Source organism: Lissotriton vulgaris, chromosome 1_1 (assembly GCF_964263255.1).
Source record: "Lissotriton vulgaris chromosome 1_1, aLisVul1.2, whole genome shotgun sequence".
In the NCBI taxonomy this organism is placed as follows: domain Eukaryota; kingdom Metazoa; phylum Chordata; class Amphibia; order Caudata; family Salamandridae; genus Lissotriton; species Lissotriton vulgaris.
In genome coordinates, this window is record NC_141685.1 from 1,979,547,496 (window position 1) to 1,979,566,254 (window position 18,759).

Below are 18,759 nucleotides of genomic sequence, written 5' to 3' on the forward strand. Positions count from 1 at the left end.
ATGAGGGTGGCCTGTTGCTTCATAAGGTCCTGTCTATCATTGCAGAAAGGAACTGATGAAGCTGTCTTTTTAAACAAAATGTTTGTTCTTTATGAATAAATCGCACATTTGTGACTCATCCAACATTACAATTATGCACACAACTATTTACAATGCTACTTAATGGAATTATCAATTATTATGACTATTTAAATGATAAATTGCCCAGGCCACAACTTCTGCTGATAATTCTGGTGAAAATGCTACTAACAGGCCTTAACATAAAAACAATGGACAGAATGTAGTGACCCCAATAGGCTCGCCACAGAATATTCCAACTGGTTAGGTGCTGCAGTTGACTCTCTAGCCCCTCTTAAAGAAAGTTATGTGGGTTGAAAAAAACCCTCTTTCCCCTGGTTCTCAAAGAAACTCAGGGTACTCAAGCAATCCTGTTGTCGCCAAGAACGCATCTGGAGTACAGTATGACACATCGGAAAAAATAAAGTACAAAGTTAAGTTGGCAGAATGTAAATGAGCCATTAGAGCAGAAGAAACAGACATTTATATTCAGAAGAATTCTTCTCTCAAGTACTCTAGAGATTTCCTCAGATTGATTGATAATGTATCAATTCCCTCCTCCTCAAGTCATCATGAAAGCACTCAGGCCTCCTGTGATGTTATGGCTGATTATTTTCACTCTAAAGCTGCTAAAATGTACTCCTCTTTGGAGACGAGAAACGCCATGGCACACAATGAGGACCAAAATACTGGAAAGGGGCGACCACTCGGTCCCCCCGAACGTATGGCTGAGTGCCTCGATCCCCCCGGGAAGCCATTTTTGGGCGGGAGGCGCGTCTCGGCTGGTATGCCCGAAGCGGCGTAGCCGGGGCGCGCTTTTTCCCGCCCTATAGTGGGCTGGCCTAGACACCGACGCAGCCAGCCACGCCCTCGGGGCGGGCAGGGGCGGGTTTTCGCCCGCCCTGAAGACGGATAAAAGAAGGCGCAAGACCAGAAGACGTCCTCTTGTTCTTGTGCTCCGAAGCTGCACCTCCTCGCTACACGTGAGCTCGGGACGGAACGAAGAGCCAATTTTGAGCGTTTTGATCTTTTTCTTTGTCTTCTAGATACTTCCTCGGAGAGATGCCCAAGAAAGGCGCAAAGAGAATGACGACCGACCAGATGGTGCGGGCCCTTTGCAAAGAAGTGTCCGACATAAAGAAACGGTTGGCGGAGCGAGATGGGGAGGAGGGTTCGGGCACTCCGCCGGCTGGGGGGAGACCTAAGAGGCCGAGAAAGGTTCCAGCCGGTGGGGCCGTCCCGGTTCCCTCTGCCCCGCTCGAGGCGCCGACCCCAGTACCGATGGAGGGGAATCCAATCCCCGTTGTCGTCACCCCGACATCCAAGGAAGACATGCCCCCCGAGCTGGCAGCACAGCTAGCAGCATGGTTGGGGGATAGTAGTGATGGCGCCACGGCTGCCGAGGCACAGGCGCTGATAAAAGGGCTTCGTGAGAAGAAAGAGGCAGCTAGAGTGGCTACGCCGTTGGCGGGGATAGACAAGCCGCAAGCGGCAGAAGCTGCGTCCGGTGCAGGTAAGCGGCCATTGCCGATTGCAAGGGACGAGTCAGCACCCTCTCGTAGAGAGAGATTAGGACAACATGTGCCTTTAGCTATAAAGGAAAAGATCTGGGCGGGGGAGTACGTGAATATTTTTTCCCTGCTTGTTGATCATTATGATGTGGAGCATGTGAAAAGTCAGAAGGACTTAATGCATCCGAGTGTTTGGCGCGCAAAGATGGCCGCCTTTAAGGTAAATGAGAACATTGGCAACTGGGGCAATGCATGGGGTATTTTCACATCGATTTTGGGGGAACGTAGGCCCGATTTGCTTCCTGAGTTTCCCGTTTATCAATCACGAATTATGGGTTACTCGACAGCGTATCAAGGTAACCATTGGTTTTGTTATGACAATTTGTTCAGGAAAGAAAAGGAACATAACAAGAGTTTGACTTGGGATTGTTACGATTCTTTAACATGGGATAAAATGAAAGAATCGGGGATGTTAAGAATGCCATTGTTAGGGAGCACTGTTGTCGATTACTCCCGCCAAAATGTGGGGACGCCCTTTCGACCAAGTACGAGCACCGACGACCAGTCGAGGCCCGCAGGCAATACAGGGAGAAAGGGTTTCTGTTTTAATTTCAACAAGGGGAAATGTACCAGGCCTCCGGGATCGTGTAAATTCAAACATGAGTGTAGTACGTGTGGGTCGTCCCATCCTGAGTCATCGTGCAGAGCCAGAACGAGTGAGAATGGGGGTAAGGGAGGCGCCAAACAGGTCTAAGCTAGGCCGAGGGGCGCCTTTACCAACCCCGATTGATACCTTGGCAATGATTCCCTGGCTCAGCGAATACCCGGATCGTACTTCTGCCGGGGTGCTGCGGAACGGTTTTACACATGGTTTCCGCATCCCGGTAGGGGACTTTCAGGGTGTAGGGATGTGCAAAAATCAACTTTCCGTTTTACAACATGCATCTGTAGTGCAAGAAAAAATTCAGAAAGAGGTTAGCCGGGGACGGGTCGCCGGCCCGTTTAGTGAACCCCCGGTACCGGATTTCGTTTGTTCTCCGTTAGGGGTGGTCCCCAAGAAGGACCCGGGTGAGTTTCGTTTGATTCATAATCTATCGGCTCCATATGGTCTTTCGGTGAACGACGCAATTGAGCCAGAAGTTTGTTCGGTGCGATACGCATCTTTTGATGAGGCGGTAGCCATCTTGAATCGCCTGGGGCACGGGACGTTGATGGCGAAATCTGATATCGAGTCAGCGTTCCGGTTGCTTCCGGTACACCCAGACGATCAGCGTCTTCTGGGATTCGGGTTCCAGGGGTCATTTTACATGGATAGGTGTATGCCAATGGGATGCTCTATATCATGTGCTTACTTTGAGCAATTCAGTACTTTCCTGCAATGGGTGTTCACTAAGAAAACGGGTTTCCGAAATGTAATGCACTACCTTGACGATTTTCTGTTCCTTGGCCCCGCCGGTAATCCCGAATGTGCCCGGGCCTTAGCAGAATTCTGTGTGTTAATGGATCATCTTGGCGTGCCATTGGCACCAGGTAAAACTATGGGTCCCACGACTTGCCTCGAGTTTTTGGGGATCGAGTTGGACTCAAGGGAGGGGTGCTTCCGTTTACCAGCTAGCAAAGTGTCGAAATTCAGGGCAGCCCTCCAAGTATGTTTGAATGCATCCAAAGTTACACTGCATCAGTTGCAACAGTTAGTGGGAAAGTTGAACTTTGCCTTGAGGGTGATACCAATGGCTCGCCCCTTTTCCCGCTCAATTGCCCAAGCGATGGTTGGCTTAAAGGAGGGTCATCATCGCACAAGGTTATCGGCTGAGGTCCGCCAGGACATGCGGATTTGGTTAGCATTCTTGGCGGACTTCAATGGCCGGGTCGTCTGGAACAAGCCAGCCGTCTCCTCTGAAGAGCTTGGGCTATGGACAGATTCAGCAGGAAGCGTAGGTTTTGGCGCCATCTTCGGCACAAAATGGTCGGCACAAAAGTGGCCCCTAGGGTGGCACGAGAAGGGGCTGACAAGTAACATCGCTTTCCTTGAACTATTTCCCATTCTGGTGGCCCTGAGAACCTGGCCAGAAGGGTTCAGAGATCATTCTGTTGTGTTCTGGTCCGACAATATGACCGTGGTAGAATGCATCAATAGTCAGGCAGCCCGTTGTAAATTGATTTTGAGGCTCCTCAAAGAAATTGTCTTACTGTGTATGCAACTGAACGTGGTATTCAGAGCAAAACATGTCCCAGGGGTGATGAATCAGGCTGCTGATGCACTGTCTCGTTTTCACATGCAGGCTTTCTCGGGTTTCCTTCCTTCAGCGGACCCGGAGCCGGCACCCTTCCCCGAAGCTCTCTGGTCTCTCGGTGCCCCGAACTTCGTCACCTCGTGGGAGAGAGTCTAGCACCCAGGACAAGGAAGGCATATGAAGGGGCGTTCCAGGCCTATTTAGCCTTTTTGGGGGCAGAGAGAGGAGGACTTTGGGGTCAGGAGGAGTTGGTAGTACTTTTTCTGATGTCCTTACGTAGGGCTGGGAAATCGGTGGCTACGGCCCAAAGGCATCGTGCCGCCATTTCCTTTGTTGCCAGGGCCCATGGCATCCTGGACCCAACAGCGTCTTTCACGGTACAGAAAGCGCTACGTGGGTGGCAACGTCTAGAGGGTCGCAGAGTAGACGTACGACGACCGATAGGTCTAGACAGATTGTCCCAGTTACTGGTTACGCTCCCGAACACATGCTCGTCCCCGTTCGAGACCTGTTTGTTCCGGACCGCATTTACGCTGGCATTTCACGGGGCTATGAGAGTTAGTGAGCTGGTTGCAAGGAACAAACGGGACGTGACGGGGGGCTTGTGCAGGGAGCATGTCCAGATCAGGGGTGATGCGATGATTGTCTCCTTTCTCAGGTCCAAGACTGATCAAGATGGGAGAGGGGACTGCACGATCATCCGCAGGAACCCCGACTCATCCATGTGTCCGGTACAGTGCTTAGAAGATTACCTAGCACGAAGGGTGGCATCATGGGGGGGGACATTGTTGAGGCATGCAGACGCCACCCCGCTGACGAGGTTTCAGTTTCAACGGGTGCTTGCAATGGCCATTGCCGCAGCGGGCTTGGACCCGGGCGAATTTGGGACCCACTCCTTTCGTATAGGGGCTGCCACTGAAGCTACAGCCAGAGGTCTTAATATAGAACAAGTGAAACGTGTGGGGCGCTGGTCCTCCAATTGTTATAAGAGGTACGTGCGATTGCACATGTTGTGAAGCTGTAATCATGTACTCACGCCTCTTGTCTTTTGTTTGTTTTCAGTTGCGCAAGCCTACGCGGCAGGGCAGACTGAGCAGTCGACCCAACACCAGGTCAGCGGTCGCACGTCACCGGCTGTGAGGAAGGAGGTTTGGGTCGTGGGCCACTCATACGTGAGACGGGCTGCAGACGTATTCAAAGCAGGTGACATGGTTCACGTACCTGAGGAATACGGGTACAGAGTGTCCTTCTACGGAAGGGGCGGTCTCTGTATTGACCAGTTTCAGGAATATTTTGAGGGCTTGTTAGAGCGGATGAGGTCACCGCCGTCCATAGTCATAGTGCATTTGGGGGGCAATGATTTGGTCACCACCGGTAGACGACTTCTCCTGGAGGCTATGCTTTCCACGGTAAGTTGGTTAGCGAGGAGAGTTCCGGGGTGCCTAATCGCATGGTCTCATATGATCCCACGAAAAGTGTGGCGGGGGGCTATCTCGATCCCTGCTTTGAATCATTCTGTTAAAAAATTGAATAACAAAGTGAGTAGGTTGTTCCGTTCCAAGGCATTGCATTCGATCTCGCATAATTGTATTAATGATGACAGTATGTATCTGGGGGATGGTGTGCATTTGTCGAGGGCGGGGAATGAGTTACTCATAGGAGACTTCCTAGCCTGGTTAAAATCTTTGAAACATGACCTTTAGGTAGGAGTTTTGTGGGGGGTCCGGATAGCCGGTCAACTATCCGGACCTGTGGCGGTAAGGTCATGATCGGTGAGCACTAATTGGTAGATCCCTATGAGTGGGCGTCACCCAACACGGATGGGAGCGCTCGGGAGAGGTGGCCATTGGCCCCTCAGTGGGGAGGCGGTCCCGTCTAAGGGCGGGTCGCCGGAAGTAAAGGAAAGGCGGTCAAGGCCCCTTCCTTTGTAGGAGGGGTTACAGCCCCCTCCTGGGGAATTTCCCGGGGCCAGGGTCATCTGCGACGGCAGATGCGGTAAGTTGTGTGGGGTGGGGAGAGGTCAACGATACCTTCTAGATACCACACACAAGTGTTCGAACGACCTTTAAATGGCGTCGAGTCTTAAGTGCCCCCGTCAAGTCAAGGGAAATTGTTAGTAGTTGCACTTGAGGTAAGCCTCTGTGCTGTCGCCCCTCCCAAGTGGGAGGGGTAAGTCTGGTTAGGGATCTTGACACCGGTTATGACCTTGCCGTTGGCCCTTAAACGTTAGGATGTACAATTTCAGTGTTCTTAGAGAATGTTTTTGTAGGATGCTAGTTCGGCTAGGAGAACCTCTGTATTAGAGATTATGTTAAGGTTAGCCAAACATCGTAATGTGATAATGAAATTGTACATAACATGAAAACGTTTAATGTTTTAATTTTTTGTTTTAATAAATACGGCCGGGATGGTCACTCCATCCCACATCCAAAAACTTTAAGAACTGTTTCCGGTTTCCCTCCTTTTGGGGATTGTGTTGAGAGGGGGTGGCGGGTATCTCAGCCATATGGAAAGGGGCGACCACTCGGTCCCCCCGAACGTATGGCTGAGTGCCTCGATCCCCCCGGGAAGCCATTTTTGGGCGGGAGGCGCGTCTCGGCTGGTATGCCCGAAGCGGCGTAGCCGGGGCGCGCTTTTTCCCGCCCTATAGTGGGCTGGCCTAGACACCGACGCAGCCAGCCACGCCCTCGGGGCGGGCAGGGGCGGGTTTTCGCCCGCCCTGAAGACGGATAAAAGAAGGCGCAAGACCAGAAGACGTCCTCTTGTTCTTGTGCTCCGAAGCTGCACCTCCTCGCTACACGTGAGCTCGGGACGGAACGAAGAGCCAATTTTGACCCACCCACCAGCCCCTGAGGACAGCAAGTTGTTGTGCAATAAAGTGAAGTTATAAGTTGGTTTTTCCATTTCATTTATAGGCTGTGACAGTATCAGTTTGTGGTTAATCATAATAAAGTATGGTGAATACAGTCTAGGTTGTTACGATTAAAATAAGTTAATGTAGTGTTGCATTTCTAGCATGCTCTTTCGGTCGTAGTGACCAATGTTTTCATAGGTTTCAGAATTGTCGTATTTAATTTTTTGGTAGGCGGTAAGGTCATGATCGGTGAGCACTAATTGGTAGATCCCTATGAGTGGGCGTCACCCAACACGGATGGGAGCGCTCGGGAGAGGTGGCCATTGGCCCCTCAGTGGGGAGGCGGTCCCGTCTAAGGGCGGGTCGCCGGAAGTAAAGGAAAGGCGGTCAAGGCCCCTTCCTTTGTAGGAGGGGTTACAGCCCCCTCCTGGGGAATTTCCCGGGGCCAGGGTCATCTGCGACGGCAGATGCGGTAAGTTGTGTGGGGTGGGGAGAGGTCAACGATACCTTCTAGATACCACACACAAGTGTTCGAACGACCTTTAAATGGCGTCGAGTCTTAAGTGCCCCCGTCAAGTCAAGGGAAATTGTTAGTAGTTGCACTTGAGGTAAGCCTCTGTGCTGTCGCCCCTCCCAAGTGGGAGGGGTAAGTCTGGTTAGGGATCTTGACACCGGTTATGACCTTGCCGTTGGCCCTTAAACGTTAGGATGTACAATTTCAGTGTTCTTAGAGAATGTTTTTGTAGGATGCTAGTTCGGCTAGGAGAACCTCTGTATTAGAGATTATGTTAAGGTTAGCCAAACATCGTAATGTGATAATGAAATTGTACATAACATGAAAACGTTTAATGTTTTAATTTTTTGTTTTAATAAATACGGCCGGGATGGTCACTCCATCCCACATCCAAAAACTTTAAGAACTGTTTCCGGTTTCCCTCCTTTTGGGGATTGTGTTGAGAGGGGGTGGCGGGTATCTCAGCCATATAATCTTTCAGCTATCAGCCTTGCTCAGCTTTTGGGAAGCGACCACTGCCTTATAGCCTTTCTTCCCCTCTCGAACGAACAGACTGACCATATTCTAGAAGGGCTCAAATCTGTCTCCCCTCTAGAGGTGTGTTCCCAAAGTTGATGAGGCTAGGCAGGGAGATTTTTGTTCCTTATCTAAGAGACTCTGAACTTAGCCATTAATTTGGGATGCTATCCACTTGATTGGAAAACAGCGGTCATTAAGTCCTTATTACAAAAAGACAATCTTGACCCCACTGACTTTAACATTTTTTGACCTATCTCCTTACTCCCGGTTCAGGCTAAGATTATGGAGAAACATCTTAACTCACAACTTAGTGCATATTCGGAGCTATATCAGCTACTGGATCCTTCAGAGTATGGATTCAGAACTTGTCATGGAGTGGAAACTCCTTTATTAACTGCAGGTAACAATATACCTGCGCCAAAGCCAGGCAGAAACCACCACTCTAGTCAGGGCAAGGGAGTTACACGCCAAGATAACCCCTGCTCACCCCCTTGTAAGCTTGGCACGAGCAGACAGGCTTATCCCAGAAGCAATGTGTAAAGCATTTGCGCGCACACCCAGCAACAACACCCAAGGCCCACATCAAAGGAAACTCCACACAAGGGTATATATAAAAAATAATCTTTGTATTATACCACCCATATTAACATTAGATAATAAACATATACTTTACAAGGTGCCATGGGCACGGGCAGAATTTACAGGGGATAGGTGTACAGGACATGGCCACATGGACCACTGTCAGGAATAATCACTTTTAGAATTAGCACGTTTAACATCATCATACTGTAGTACCAAAACAGCACATATAGCACACAACCAATACTCACTGGTAACAGGTAAGTACCACCTACGCAACCCTAACCACCTTAGGAGAATGCCACGCAGGGAACCAGGACCTCTCTAGTAACACCTGTACTAAAAAGAACAACCACCTAGGTATCACTACACATTTAGGGGTATAGGCCTGAACACATTACACATGATGCATCACAACATTCAGAGGTGTAGGGAAGAAAACGCATGAAGCATAAACATACATTCAATCAATCAATCAATCATAACACTTGCATAGCGCGCTACTCACCCGGAAGAGTCTCAAGGTGCTTGGGGGAAGGGGGCCGCTACTGCTCGAACAGCCAGGTCTTGAGTTGTCTCCTGAAGGCGAGGTGGTCCTGGGTCAGCTGGAGGTGGATGGGGAGGCAGTTCCATGTCTTGGCCATCCAGGTAGGAGAAGGATCTGCCTCCGGCAGTGGCTCTTCGGATGCGTGGTACGGCGGCGAGGGCGAGGCTAGCGGACCATAGCTGGCGAGTGGGCGTGTGGAAGGTCAGGCGGTCGTTGAGGTACTTGGGGCCCAGGTTGTGGAGAGACTTGTGTGAGTGGGTGAGGAGCCTGAACGTGATCCTCTTGTTGACAGGAAGCCAGTGCAGGTCCCTCAGGTGGCCGGAGATGTGGCTGCGTTGAGGGATGTCTAGGATGAGTCGGGCGGAGGCGTTCTGGATGCGTTGGAGTCTTTTTTGTAGCTTGGCTGTGGTTCCAGCGAAGAGGGTGTTTCCGTAGTCCAGCCGGCTGGTGACGAGGGCCTGGGTGATCATCTTCCTGGTTGCGATCGGGATCCATCGGAAGATCTTGCGGAGCATGCGGAGGGTGAGAAAGCATGAAGAGGAGACGGTGTTGACTTGTCTGGTCATCGAGAGGGAGGAGTCCAGGATGAAGCCCAGGTTGCGTGCGTGGTCTGTCGGCTTGGGGGCAGTGCCCAGGGCTGGGGGCCACCAGGAGTCGTCCCAGGCGGAGGGTGATGGTCCTAGGATGAGGACTTCCATCTTGTCTGAGTTCAGTTTCAGGCGGCTGTTCTTCATCCACTCGGCGACGTCTTTCATCCCTTCGTGGAGGCTGGTTATGGCGGTGTCGGGGTCTCTGGTGAGGGAGAGGATCAGCTGGGTGTCGTCAGTGTAGGAGATGATGTTGAGGTTGTTTTGGCGTGCGATGGCTGCGAGAGGTCTCATGTAGACGTTGAAGAGGGTGGGGCTGAGTGATGATCCTTGCGGGACGCCGCAGATGACTTTGGTGGCCTTGGAACGAAACGGGGGGAGGCAGACTCTCTGTGTTCTTCCAGCGAGGAACGAGATGATCCACTTCAATGCCTTCTCTTGGATGCCGGTGTTGCTGAGGCGTCGGACTAGGGTGCGGTGGCAGACAGTGTTGAACGCGGCGGAGAGGTCCAGGAGGATGAGTGCCGCTGTTTCCCCATTGTCGAGCAGGGCTCTGATGTCGTCGGTGGCTGCGATGAGGGCGGTCTCGATGCTGTGGTTGGCTCTGAAACCGGACTGCGAGGGGTTGAGGGATCCATTCGTCTTGAGGAAGGCGGCAAGCTGTCTGTTGGCGATCTTCTCAATGACTTTGGCAGGAAAAGGGAGGAGCGAGATGGGGCGGAATTTTTTGAGGTCGGTGGGGTCCGCTGTTGGTTTCTTCAGTAGGGCGCTGAGCTCGGCATGCTTCCAGCTCTCCGGGAAGGTCGCGTTGTCGAAGGAGGTGTTGATGATGTCTCGGAGTTGGGGTGCGATGGTGGAGTCGGCCTTGTTGAAGACGTGGTGGGGTAAGGGGTCAGTCGGAGATCCGGAGTGGATGTTGTTCATCGTGCAGGCTGTGTCTTCGGTGGTCACTGCGGTCCAGGTGCGGAGGGTGGCGGTTGGGTGCGTTGGTTCGACGGTTGGTTGCGAGGATGGTGCGCCGCAGCTGTTGTGGATGTCGGCTATCTTGTGGTGGAAGAATGAAGCGAGGGAGTCGCAGAGATCTTGTGATGGGGCGATGTCGTTGTTGCCGGTGCTGGGGTTGGAGAACTCCTTGATGATGCTGAAGAGTTCCTTGCAGTCGCGGGCGTTGTTGTCCAGTCGGTCCTTCAGTGATTTCTTCTTGGTGGCGCGGATGAGCTGGTGGTGCTTGCGAGTGGCGTGTTTGAGGGCGGTCATGTTGTCAGTGGTCTGGTCGAGGAGCCAGGCTTTCTCAAGGGTGTGGCAGGTCTTCTTGGAGGCCTTGAGTTCGTCGGTGAACCAGGGGGCCTTCTTGCTTCTGGGTCTGTTGGGAGGGTTCTTCAGAGGTGCGAGGTCATCGGCGCAGGCGCTCAGCCACTGTGTGAAGTTGCGGGCTGCTTCGTTGGGGTCCGGTATGCTGGCAGGTTGGTTCTGGCTGAGGGAGGTGGTGAGTTGGTCGGCGGTGATCTTGCTCCAGCTTCTGTGAGAAGCCTGCTGCAGGTGGTGGTGGGTAGTGGTTTTTCTGAAGCTGAAGTGGACGCAGATGTGGTCTGTCCAGTGAAGTCCGGTGGAGTGGCTGAAGGCGATGTGCTTGCTGGATGAGAAGATGGGATCCAGCGTGTGGCCGGCGTAGTGGGTGGGGGTGTTGACCAGTTGCTTGAGTCCGAGGTTGGCGAGGTTGTACAGCAGGGTGACGGTGTTGCGGTCCTTGTTGTTCTCCAGGTGGAAGTTGAGGTCCCCTAGGAGGATGTAGTCGGCGGACGGGAGGGCGTGTGGGCTGATGAAGTCTGTGATGTCTTCGCTGAATTGTGTGCGTGGTCCCGGGGGTCTATAGATGAGAGTGCCTCTGAGGGTCTTCTTTGGGTCGGTGTGAATCTGGAAGTGGAGGTGTTCGGCGGCGGTGTAGGTGTCGTCGGCGTCGGTTGTGATGCGGATGGTGTTCTTGTGGACGATGGCGATGCCTCCCTCAGTCTGGTTGACGCGGTCCCTCCTGATGATCTTGTATCCATCCGGGATGGCGATGGCGATGTCGGGGGCTGAGGAGGCATTCATCCATGTTTCAGTGAGGAATGCGTCGTCTGGTGATGTTGTGTCGAGCAGGATCCAGAGTTCGACGGCGTGTCTGTGGACGGAGCGGGTGTTGAGCAGGATGGACTTGAGGTCGCTGCTGGGGTTTGGCTTGGCGGGCGCGGTGCATGTTCGGAGGCAGGTGAACTTGCGGATTGTGCAGGTGAAGGGTCCGTGGAAGCGTTTCGGGGCGGCCTGGCAGCAGGCGGGGTTCCGGCCGGCATTGAGTGCGTTGAGGGCGGCGGCGTCGTAGGTCTGTCGGGTCGTCTTGAGTCGGTGGGGGCCAGGGGTCCTGGCGCTGGGTGCGGTCCAGGCGCAGACGGGCGCAGACGGGCTTACCTTTGGCGCGCCTTCGGCCCACAATCGGCGCGTCCGTGCAGTCACCATTTATGGCCAAGTGGGAGGGAGGGAGGAGCAGCTGGGAGGCGGGAGCGGGGAGGGCACAGAAGGAAAAGGGGGCGTGGCTGCTAGCACGGCTGCGGGAAGCGGGGAGCGGGGCGGGCAGGCACAGGGGGCAAGAACAATACAAACACAGCACTGGGAGACAAAAATGCCAATGCAAATAACTCAGATGGAGAAAAAAGATTAAGCAGCACAAATGGGGAACCAAGGAAGAGTAAACAGCACAAATGGGAGACAAACAGATATTAAACGGCACAAATGGGGAAAAATTATAGACAGCACACGCGGTTACGGCGGAGGGTTGGGATCAGCGAGGCAGAGGGTCGGGATCAGCGAGGAGGCTCTGTGAGCAGCAGCGAGGAGCGCACACAACAGCTGGTGGCCGTGCGGTGCGGGGGTGTCCTGAGACAGGTCACACTCACCTGCACCGCGCGGTCGCCATTTATGGCCAAGTGGGAGGGAGGGAGAAGCAGCTGGGAGGCGGGAGCGGGGAGGGCACAGCAGGCTCTGCGGGCAGCAGCCAGGTGAGGAGCACACACAACAGCTGGTGGCCATGCGGCGCGGGGGTGTCCTGAGACAGCGGTGTAGGGAAAAAGCACATGACGCATAAAAACACATTCAGAGGTGCAGCACAGAACAATTGCGTAGAATCACATAGACCACAACCTGTGGCTGTCCCCAGGCCAACTGAACTCTCATGGGGCTGGGACGCCCTGTGTCCCAATGTCAGGGGCCTAAACGGAGCAGCTGCCCACTAAGTGCTGGGCAGCTGGGAATCTGAACCTGGGCACAGCCTGCACCTTGGCTCTCCTCTGGGGCTTACAGGATCATCAGTGCCCCCAAAACAACGTTGGAGCCTCACAGGCTCAAAGGACCAACAACGGTGCCCCTGTGAGCCTTTTGGCTCGAGAACAAACTGTGGGGCAAGTGGGAGTGGCCAGCTGCCATCCCGGGCCGCTCTACCACGGAAGAAGAATGCCCCCTGACATCGGAGTCCCTCTCGGGGGACTCGAGAACAATGCGGAACCCCAGAGCATCTCAGGGCTCACAAAACAAATGAGCCGGTCTGAGCCTCTCGGGGCTCGTGGAACAACTATGCCGGGTTGAGCTTCCCAGGGCTCATCAAAAAATATGCCCCCAAAATTGTGGGAGCGGCCCGCTGCCAACTGGGGCCGCTCTAAGCATCCAGAAACTACCCCGCACATTGCAGTCCCCCATCTGGGGGCTCGGAATAAGACTGCCCCCGTGACTGCCAAAACGAAGCCCCACTCACCGGGACTCACGAGGCAGGTCTTCTGTCTCCCAGGGGCAGGCGCCGTCAATGCGCCTCAGGCCCCCTTCCTTTCACCTTCCTGCGGGTCAGCTGCCCTCCCAGGGCTCTCCTCCGGCCGGGCCCAGCTTTCCGTGCCCCGTCTCCTCATGACACGGCGGGGCGGGACTTCCAGCCTCTTTACTAGGAAAAGGGCTGCGTGGGCCCTGGTTGCTGGGCAACCCTCCAGCCGAGCTAGGAACGCGGTAGGCTGGCGGAGCAGCCAATGGCAGCGCGGCCCTGCAGGTGAGCCCCCAGGCTCCGGGTCGTGCTGCTGAGACCCACAGGGTAATTCTCTTCTCAGAAATACGGGGTAGGCTCCTGTTTTAAATTATGATATAATTGGGGCAATACGAGGGGTACTGCAGGGTGGGCACCTGCTCCTGGGTACAAACAAAGTCGGCAAATAAGCGGGGTGGGCACCCGTGCTGCAACTCGGCGAACTGGCTCGGCGGAATGCAGGGTGGGCACCTGCTTTTCCTCACGCAAAATGCGGGGCAACAAAGCGCTCAAAATCAATAAAAGTAAAAGCGCTCCCGAGCGCTAAGATGCCCCAGAGTCCAGCAACAAGTCCTTCAGGGGGTGGGAGGCAAGGCTGGGCCCAGGGGCTAGCTCACAGGGTCCTCCTAGGTAGGGAGGCAATCCCCAGTGGCGGTCCTCCTGGCTCCCAGCAGCAGCAGGCCCCCCTCAGCTTGGATCCAGGAACAGAACATTTTGTAAGGCGAACAGCCCCTTTTTATACAGTGAAAACCTTTGTCTGGGTGCGGGCTGGGAGAGAAACCTGTCACAGCTGGTTTTGGAGCACTCTTGATGTGCTCAGCCACCCTTCCTATTCACTAGTTAGGCTAGGGTCATCAGTCGCACCACAGGGGGCGGAGCCAGCATTGTGTGGGGAAAGCCCAGCCCGATTCAGGTCCCAGGTGCACTCCTCCCTCACATCAGCATGCTAATCTCTCCACCCACCACCGGGGCAGACTCATCCAGACTCCTGGAGCCAGGCTCACCAGCCAGCTCCAGCCAATCACATGCCAGCACACTCACTGCACACGCACACCCATGTCTAGAAGTGGCACTTCCACACTAGACACATTCACGCCACACACCTCAGTGCGCACGCAGCATTCAACCTCACGAGTCCGCACATACTAAACTCGAGCCTGCACTCCCCAAGCATCAGGAACTAACATGGTCACATACATTCCCCATGCATTCCTATGGGAGGGCAGGCCAACATCACTACATGCACTTACTTTACCCTGGGACACAGGGAAAATGTGCGCCAAGCCAGAAATCACGAATACCAGGTCGCCATCAAAAGCAAAAAGTTCAGGGGTGAACCAGACAAAAAGGCCGGGGTCCAACAACGGCTTCCAGAATCAGGTAGGCAGTCTTTCTTCCTGGCAACTAGAGCAAGTAGCCCCATTTTGTATTTACCGTTTGTGCTGCAATATGCCTTATTGCTGTGCTTGTGGAGACTGTGGGAGAGTGCACTTTGCCTGGTAGAAATGTTATCATAAACCTCCCAAAGTTGCAAGTGGCCGGTAAGAAGGTTATGTTATTTTGTGATGCAGTTGCTACTTGTGTTTGTTATATTGCCGTTGAAGCCGGTTTTAGCACCAGTGCTGAGTAGAGAGCATTTGCCCAGAGCAGCTGCGACTGTTTATGTTACAGTTGCACAAGTGACCTCCAGCTCAAAGAATTGAAAAGCTGATCCCTCTTCGTCTACTGTTAATGTGCTGGGCAATTAGTTTATTTTTTTTCTGACAGATATTTATTGATTTCATGGGGTGCTCTTCTAGAGTACCTGAAATAAAGACAGGGATGGCTCAGTCTCTCTGTACCACCCAAGAAATAAACCCCATACATCGCTCCGACACGCACGAGCGGGTGGCCTACATGCTCTTTTTTTATTATTGGTAATTAACAGAGCCAATGCATATGTTTACAATTACAAGGGTCAAGAAGAAAGAGGAGAAGCTACTATTAAAAGGAAACAATTGTACAATACAATTAGAGCTGAAACAGTAGATGAATGTTCACGTTTTACAGAAAGATAATGCGGGCCCTTTAAACCTCGCAGATCCCCTCGGGATTTTACACAGACTTGTGAAGATTCAGCTATGGGGGGAGAATCTGACATCAGCCTGTACTGCACACTTCTGAGCCAAGGAACCAGGTTCTAATTTTGACGTTGGCTCAATATCCTGTGATCCAGGGGAAATCGCGTCATTATCCGTGCCTACAAAAACTGAATTTGTCCTTGTGTAATGTAACTGGTGCACTGTTAAGCATTTCCATCAATAGCTTAGAGTTGAATTTGCGCTATATCAAAACTGCAATAAAAACACAAAATAAACTGTAAAATACAAGTGTGCAAGTGGGGGTCCTTCTGTTTGTTGTGCATCCGAACTGCAGTACAGGCGGGAAATCGGGACTGCTTCAAAACTTACTTGTTAGTTTGTTGCGTTAGGGCCGGGGCAGAGTAAGTCACGTCAGGCTCATGTCTCCATGGGGCTTCAGGGGCTGTGGGGAAGGTAGTCTCATGACTGACATCTCTATGGAACCCGCCTTCTTAAAGGTGGAACTACTTATAATTGAGTAGCAAAACAGTCCCAAATAATTAGCACAGAAGGGACGATACCTTTTAAAAATTTAAAAGTGGCGCGTTACGGCTGCTGCTGAATTTACACTTCATGTTATTAAAAACATTCAAAACCCTCATGAATGGGCTCTGAAACTGCATGCAAGCTTTCTGTAGTCAGTCAGCAGGGTTGGATGAAGGGCCGGAGGAAGAGCCATTCTTTGCAGGACTGGTGCCAGTCCATAAGCGGGGAAGAAATGAGTCTGCAGAGCTGGAGAGGAGGCAGACATGCAGAACAAAAGGAAAGGAGCAGCCCACCATATGCGAACCTACAGCTCGGAATGCTGTGCTCCAACAAGTATAACAAGTTAAAAATTAAACTGCTGTCAGCCGGCCACGCTCTCAGTGCAGTTTCACATGAAGGAGTGTGGTATGTTAAGTATCTTAAGTCGCGTTAGGAGGCAAGTTAATAAAAAAAATGGGAAAAGCGTTGGATGTGAAGCATGTGTGACCCTTAGGCAGGGAAACACATGATGAAGAAAAGTAGTCCCCGCACAAAGACATAAAACACGTAAAGAGCAATAAAACTGTAGTTAGTCGGTGCTGCTTCTGATAAAAAAGGAAGAAAAGGGAAGTGATGAATCGGAGCAGCAACCAATAGCGAGGCTGGAAATCTGAGTGACGCATAAAAAACCTGATTGCAAGCCGCGTGCAAGCAGCATGCAGGATTACTCTCGCTATACGAATTACTGGATGTCTCGGAGAGACAGCGTATGCGAGCTGCCTAGGTGAGACCTAAAAAGGAAAGTCCCTTAGCAGAAAGCAATTCTGGTATTTTACTGACCTCTCCTGGTCGTTTTTCATCAAGGCAGTTAAATAGAGACATCTGAACAGAAAAAACTCGCTAAGCAAAAGCAGACAAGTACTAGGGCTGATCTCCACAAAGTACATACACGTATAAGTATATATTAAAGTATATAAGTATATACTAAAGTATATACAAGAGGTCTTGAATGCTCGACCTGATGACAATAGGCCTACCATTGTAGCCTGTCTATGCAGTTTAAAAAAAGCTAATTTGCACTGTAAAAATAACCTCTTTTGACAGGCCTAAACCTTTTCAACATTAATGAGTCACCCTTAAGTAAGCCTTAGGTATTTAAAAGAAGAACAAGAAAAGGTTTAACAATAAACATGTCCTTACAAGGCCCATAAAGGTATTGTTAAAATTGTTGGCCCTATTTATAAGAAAGTGACTCAGCGCAGTGCCGCAATCCATTGTGCTACACCGCAATGCGTCCCTTTTAAAGCACAGGGATGCATCATAACTACAACAATATGATGTTTACCTGTGCTTTCCCCTGCTCTGGCACACAATTTGCAGCCATGCATCGCCGCAGGCAACTTTGCACCATAGTGTAAGGGTGCCAGCGTTGTGGGGAAATTGTTTTTGTGCAGGAAGGGACACCTTCCAGCAAAAAACAATCACAAGAGATGTTTCCTCTTTTTATGTGTGCTGCAGAATGCAGCATGCATAGTAAGCCAAAAAAAACAAGGAGAAATAAAAACATTTCTCCTTGTTGCACCTCCCTTTGCCTCCCCTGGGGTGACATAGCATTTTAACACATTCCATGTCTACGATTTGTTGTAAATCTGGGAATGTGCCAGGTACAATAGGTGTGTGGGAAAACCCAAACAACACCCATGCAAAGGGCTGTGTGATAGGGAGCGTATTTACAAGGACACGAAAGCCAGGCACGGTGGCTTTACATGTCCTTATAAATATGAGGCAGCACACTGCACCGCTGGTGAGCCACAAAAAGTGACATATCAGCGGCACAATCTTGGGACCAAAAGGCCAAATTGGCTTTGCTAAGGCTCGTTATGTTCTTGGCGGTGAGCCCTAGACACCTGGGGCATTTTTCGCAGGCCTCCTGACCTCCAAATGGTTTTGTTTTTGGTGGAGCTTGATCTTATTGCTTGCTGAATCAGACTTGTTCTCTGTCTGAGCTCCTGGTGCTGTTTACTGCTTGTAGGGGCATGTTGCACAGCCAAAAAGTAGAACATCCTCCCTCCAACACTCCCCAAACCCTATTGCTTTGGCCGTATTGCAGAGAGCCCTGTGTGTCAATGGTAACCTTCCTGATGGTGCTCACCTAGATGCAGGACCAATCAACAGACATCTATGGGGAACCCTTCAGGGTCTCCTTGCTGATCCATTCCCCAACTGTCCAAGGGGGCATAAGGGATCAGTGTCACTGGGCCTGGAGAGACACATCTTAGCCCTAGGGGTCAGCTGGAGTCAAAAGCCCGCAGTGCATCCTTACATTGGCATCAAGTGGCTTCCAGCTGGCATCCTTTTGCTGTTATCATTCATTTCAAAACATTATTGCGGCTAGATATAGCCATAAAAGCACATTAATTTATCGACAACAAATACAGATCCAGGTTAAATTCCAAGTTTCAAAAATACATAGTAGCAAAAAGCAGGGAAAAATTTGTGCCAATTTTATACAATCGTAATGGGATTACTAAAACACTATTTAAAAATATAATTTAGCTATACAAATTCATAAAATTTCTAAAAACTCTAAAACTAACATCCCCAATCACTCAATCCTAGGAGCATAACTGTCGGTCTCCCTCTAAATGAATAAACAACACTCCTTAGATGAGTCGAGGGGCTCAAGCTGTCAAAGAGTCAATTACTATGATTACTTTTTTGACGGTTCCAATTTTAATAGATTCCTACGAATTGTCCATATAGCAAACAAGAATTTTGATACCACAACCACATACACCGGATTGGTATCAGTTTGTAAGATCCTAAAGAAAACCATATAATTCCTGACGCCCAAATTCTTGCAAAGTTGAATTATCCATTTAGACCTTGGATGTTTATATGCCTCGCAAAAAAGCATAACATGTACTAAGGATTCATCAACCTTGTGGCACCCAG